Source organism: Amphibalanus amphitrite, unplaced genomic scaffold (genome assembly GCF_019059575.1).
Source record: "Amphibalanus amphitrite isolate SeventyFive unplaced genomic scaffold, NRLGWU_Aamphi_draft 000112F_arrow, whole genome shotgun sequence".
Lineage (NCBI taxonomy): Eukaryota > Metazoa > Arthropoda > Thecostraca > Balanomorpha > Balanidae > Amphibalanus > Amphibalanus amphitrite.
The window spans coordinates 484,915-490,914 of record NW_024881607.1 but is presented as its reverse complement, the minus strand read 5'-3'; the positions used below and the strand labels follow the sequence as shown (position 1 = coordinate 490,914).

The 6,000-nt window shown below is 45.0% G+C and overlaps 1 protein-coding gene across 2 annotated transcripts in view; it reads left to right on the top strand.

The window, feature by feature from the left end:
• Window positions 1-2,638: 2,638 nt before the first annotated feature.
• LOC122381038 (UDP-N-acetylglucosamine transporter-like) overlaps window positions 2,639-6,000 on the top strand; it is a 70,258-nt gene continuing 66,896 nt past the window's right edge. The window contains exon 1 of one of the 2 annotated variants that reach the window (XM_043364730.1): window positions 2,639-2,689. The gene's annotated coding sequence lies outside the window, so the exon portion shown is untranslated. Of the gene's footprint in view, window positions 2,690-3,039; window positions 3,132-6,000 lie in introns of those variants that run through there. The other variant, XM_043364729.1, reaches the window with a different exon arrangement.

Genomic DNA, 6,000 nt, shown 5'->3' with positions numbered 1-6,000 from the left:
ATTTATGTCGAAATAAAAGTTATTTTTTGTCCATTCACGTTTTTTACTAGGGTTCTGTTTGAAAGAGCATTTTTCATACTACCCAAAATGATTGCGACTCAATTTCACATCACCCATATCGGAGAATATTTTTCATTTGGCGGCGCCGTTTGTTTATTTCGTCGCGACGTCTCCGGTCGCGTGGTTGTCGTCGTCCTTGTGTTGAAGGTAAGTTTTTATCGTTTTAGTTATATTTAGATGTTAAAAGGTACACTGAAAGGTTTGAATATGCTGTGATTTTAAATTTGGAAACACGTAAACGTCAATCAATTCACGTTTTCCTCGATTTGCGTGCAGATAAGTAACTGTCGACGAAAGTGGCGCCATCCGATATGATGTTTTGAGGGAAAGAGACACAACATATTTACGTGAAAATTTTTGTTTTTTAGTGGTCTAAGTGCTTCAAAGAGGCTGTGAATGTTTTCTTCACACAATTTTTCATTAGGTATGATGCAGTAAAAGGTAGTTTCAGTCTTAACTTTCATATAATTGACATTAAAACATATGATAGTCCACTGCTATCAGTGATTGAGTACCTTGATATTTGGCATTTCTTATTAATTTGAATGTATTCTCTATCCATATGTCCTGATAGTAAGTGACAATACTCTGCCAATATGTTTCCATAGTTTTCACATTCATTTTCCAGTCCTTTACATAACATCACAATTTATAATCAACAAAACTCAACTCCTTCGTTACTTCACAACACTGACAGCATGGCAGACTGACAGTCAACTATTGTGTGTGTGAATGCTGAAACAGGATAGCCACTTTGCTGACTGGCTCATTTGAAATAAGATAAAAATGATCCTTTATATCATTTCCATCTGGAGGATCGGAGTCAACGGAAAAGGAAGGCCACTTTCAAGCCTCAAGGTCTAGGCTGCCAGATGCCAGTTGGCAGTCACCACCAAATTTATAATAGATTAATTCATTATTATACTTTGAGACCCTTAGGTCACTGGATCGGCATCACATTTTCAGTTTCAATATAGTAAAGGTTTTTATTTGTATGATGTGAAATATTTTCCTGAATCAGAATTTAATTATCCCTAGGTACCTGGTAGAGGTTTTGGATTTAATGCTCATTCTTGGTGTGCAGTCAGGATTTTTTGACAGGTCCAGATAGGGAATCCTGAGCAATTTTATAGTACAGTGGTCTCCTTATAATCACCACACATTTTATCAAAAGCATTTGTAGAATTCATTCAAGGAAGAATTTTATCAATGTTGCACCCATTTCTTAGACGACCTAGGCTGCATCTTTTTTTAGTTCCTGTTGTATGACATATTTTCCATTTTGTTCCACTGCATAAAGAAAAAAAATCGTTTGAGATCACCAAACAGCTTTTCTTTTTCTGGCAGGCCTGCACAACCAAGCGGTCGCTGGCGAGGACGTCGGCCGTCCCTGTGGGTAAGGTCATCTGCTCAGCCTTCGTGGAGATCAGCAAGACGTCACCAAGATGAAGACTTCGCTGGAGCAGAAGCCGCTGACCCGTGTCCGATCGGGCAGGTCATGCTCGACGGCACGAGCCACAACTTGAACGACTCGGTGACATCAACAACATGGTGGGGCAGGTGAATGAGTTTGGCGACGTGTTGTGCGACTGCAAGAAGGGTTGTCTGCGTGTTCTGGCCGGCGGAGCGGCGACGCTGCGCAGTCTGTGCTGGTGGTGAGCAGCTGGCCGTGGTGACCGCGCGCGCCCACATGCGCCGACAACCTGTGCGGCTTCGACGGCCCCGGGACAGCCCGATGCCGCCCACTATGCGACGTCGACCGCGCACTGTCCGCACGGCCACATGGAGGTGTGCCCGCGCCTTTTGCCCGCACGCCGCTACCTCGCAGCTGGTCTGCAACCACGCCGTCGCCGCCTGTAGCCCGATAACAAAACGGCTGTCTGATAATGCCGCGTGTTCTTTGTGATGTTGCTACTGTGATGGTTGCTACTCCTGGTCTGAGACTCGATGTTTCCATTCGTCTTTTACATGTTAAGGATTTGATAATGATAAGCTTAGTCCGAGCTTAGGTCGTTAATATCATTTGTTATATGGCATATTTTGGATCAAAGCAGTACGACACTGCCTCCTGCTTTTGTGATGTATGCTGGCAAGACGCAGGTTCCGGTCGCAGGTCACCCGGTTCCAATGTGGTCGGGCTGGCATGCGATAATGTGATGTTGTTTTGCTCGTCTCTGTGTTCCACACTTGATGATGTTTGTGAATCTAACCCACATTGTATAGTATTTTTGTTTGTTTGCAGCCGATGGCCTTGTAAGTTGTAACCGTGGCAATACAGTTTTTCCTGTATAATTCTCCAATATTCAAGCGTGGGTGGAATTGGATATCTTTCTGTAATCACGTATTCCCTTCTCCCAGTAGTCAGAAAATATCAATACAGTATTCATACGGATTATTCAAGCCCTGTATAATTATTTGAGGTGTGCCGAATCCGAAAGGCGACCGATAAAACTACTAGCGGAAAATGTGACATGATGCCATGGGTTTGTGAAAAGTTTAGGTACCACGTAGCATTCAACTTCCTGCATTTCTGTTTCAACTCAGTTTAACGTATTTCAACGAATATAACATCAAAAATGGCAGCCAGTACCGGCTTCACCTGTCACGGAGAAGGCTCAATAAATTGAGTGTAGATGCTGGCCGGCACTCAATTTTTTGAGCGCCAGCTGACTGTCGTCTGTCGTGGCGCTCAATTTATTGAGTATCGCGGTCCCGAACGACAAGTGGCGCTCAAAAAGTTGAGCGTCTTTAGGGCATTTTCTTTCCAAAAACACCGATATAAATTATCACGGCGAGTGTTCGAGAAGAAACCTTGTTGCTCTCTCTTGCCATTGATACCTTAGTTGGATACGATATTGGCCGTAGTGTGACGCTAGAGGCATTGTAAAATACCATCGTTTCGCCTATTCCTTCATAATGGGGCCCGCTCAATTTTTTGAGCGCTCAATAATTTGAGCTTTTCCCCCTTGTGCGTGGGACTGATGTGGGCTCCGGTATAATTCTTGGCAAGGCCGTATAAGTTCTTGGTATAATTGAAACTGATAAGAGAGCTTATAGAATTTCGTTTTGGGGTAAGTACATCGAATTTCAGCGGTTTGAAGTCCTTTCCCTTGAAATCTGACACGGATAATTCGATTCCAGGCATCAAAAAGTCATTTGCTGGTGGTTCGTATCTGAATCTGAAATGTCGCCCTAAATTCTGCCATAGAACTGGAATGGCTCGATCGGACTCGGGGGTAGAGGGCAGCCGGCAGGGTCACCGCAACAAGCTTCGCTTAGCTCTGTCCTTGTTAATCCTTCCTAGCAAAAGGTTCGGAATAAATTTATGAAAAGCCTGTCAGACAGCAGACCTCGGTTCGGTCGGACCCCTCCCGGCTCCCAACAGCTCAACCCTTGATCGAGATACAGACTCGCCAAAAAAACGAGTGTATTGCTTGTGACCAGGAAGCAGTAAAATTACAATTTACAGAAAGAGTCCGATTCACTTTTCAGACATAAATTTTGCACAGTCTTACACTATTTGACATCCTGAATCCAGATATGATATTTACATGTGGCAGAAATATGAAAAACACCTAAAAATTTTAACAGTCACACCCCGTTCACATCACCTAAGCCAGCCATGTGCAGTGCACACACCGCCGCAAATGAGACGATAAACGCCGCTGTATTAAAACATTTGCTGCCATTTCTGGTAAAACAGTTGCGGAACGTATGTTATGAAAGTGACGTCAAAATAACACAACACAAAACAAATTGTGGTATATGGTCAACTCATCAGCAACTCATGGGAAAGAGAACACCAGAAAATCGGCAGAAGCTAATTTACTAAATTAACCTAGCCTAACCTAACATAACCTAACCTTACCTACCTAACCTGACCTACTGATTTTCACCTACCTGGGAAAAAGAAAAAAATTGCTCGCATGAATACCTAGATTTCAAGCAATGGTAAGTCAGATATTCTTGGGTTAAGTGGTTGTGTATCTGGCTTCAGGCCCTTCGTCCTGAAGCCAGATTTGACTTACCATTGCCTGTAATCTCTCCTAAGGCATTGCCTTTAGTACGACGGCACTGCATTAGGAGCGCCGGTCAGCCCTGTGCTAGCGCCTTAATTATTTCACAATGCGGCTCAGAAATGATTAGAGAATGTTATGGTATGGTGGACTAACGGGCACACACTGTGTAAACTGCTGTAGGTGAAACGAAAGCAAATATTTTTTAGTAAAGAACTGCGATGGCAACATGATGACAATGTAAAGGGACTATCCCACCTTCTAAAATGTTGTTAAAACCAGTTAAATTGTGCCTGACTTTATAGACTGGATGACCAGGAACACGGTTCTGGCATTTATTTTTCATTAAACATCTTAGGCTTCCCATATTCCAAACACAAACTTTCAAATATGTGACGTCACAGCCCAAAATTACCTCCTTCCCCAGGCCACATTACTGTCATAAAGCTGATTCTTTTTACTCTGTAGGCACCACAACCAAGTTCAGACCAAGTTTTAAGCGATTTTTCAACGAACAAACCCATTTAAATCAGAATGACTAAACGAGGTGACGTCACACTAACGGTCGCTCCATGTTGAAGATAGGGCCTTGTACAAGGCCCATTTTCAAATGAAGGGAACAAATTTCTTCAACACCAAGAGGCCGCGGGGGTTGCAACCTAGATAGATAGTGGTTTCTGAAGTTCTGAACCACGCCGCAAACTTGGCTATCTCAACTCAAACCCCATGCCCGCGCCCTGCTGGGGGGGGGGTGTTTGAACACCCCCTTGTGGTTTTTCGCGAATATCTCAAAAACGGCGGCGCGGAGCGCCGCCGTTTTTGGTACACCTTATCATACATCAATTCTAGGGGAGAGTGGGGTAAGATGCCCAGGGTGGGAAAGACGCCCCACCCCCTCTAGCGGCGAAACACTTAATCGAACCTGGAAATTAATGTTTTTAGCGTAAAGCGGAAGCCTGCCTTGTAAACTGCACAAAAAAAAATTGCGAAGCTCAGTTGGGCAGCGGCTGGCTGGTGATTGCATGTTTTTTATTTGCTGCTTTCAAAAAATATTTTGGTGTCAAAACATTGTAAATATCAAAGAAGGTAGATAGTTTTTGCGTCCCCTGCTATAGTCATGATACATTACCATGCGTGTACTGTGTCCCAAAGAGTTTGTTTCAGGGTGTAGTTTTATGGCTAACAAATTGTACTGACTTAATGTTACTTCGGTACCTTGGGGTAAGATGCCCCCTGTCCTGATGGGGAAAGACGCCCCCCTAAATCCATAGGCTGTCCTTCAAGCAGCCCGTCAAATCATTTATTACATACTTGTAATGAGAGACAAAAGCCGATCTGGGACTATTGAGAGTCCAGTACGGTCGCGTGCTCCCCATGCCGGTCTCTCGGCCCACACAGCGACTTTTTGGGCGGCATCTGACTCTGAGAGCCCTCACGACGGCCTCTGTGGGCCCCATTATTGGCTCCAGGGCCCCTTCACGTCATCCTTTGAGGGCTCACACGTTGCCTCCACGGGCCGCGCTGGCATCTGAGGTCCCCACGATGGGCTCGAGGGCCCTCAAACATCATGAAGACCTATAAGGGCCCCACAGTGGTCTCCGAACGCCACCACGGAGGCTTGTTTGGCCGCGCTGGACTATGATGAACCCAACGATGACCCCTGAAGCCCCTTACGACTACTTTTGAGGGCCCTTACGATGACGTTTGGTGTCTACTGCAGGCTCGAAGGGACTACTGATTCGTTCAGGCGATTCACGTGCCCATTAATGTCACTTATAATGCAGGGGCAGGGGTGGAGAATTAGGGGTTTTGGGGGTGCTCGAGCACCCCCTGGAATTCAAAAGTCACCATGTCATAGTGCTCCAGGGGTGCTTAAATTACTTCTGAGACACAAACTGCTTTGCGTAAGTCGCGAGGAGAGTGA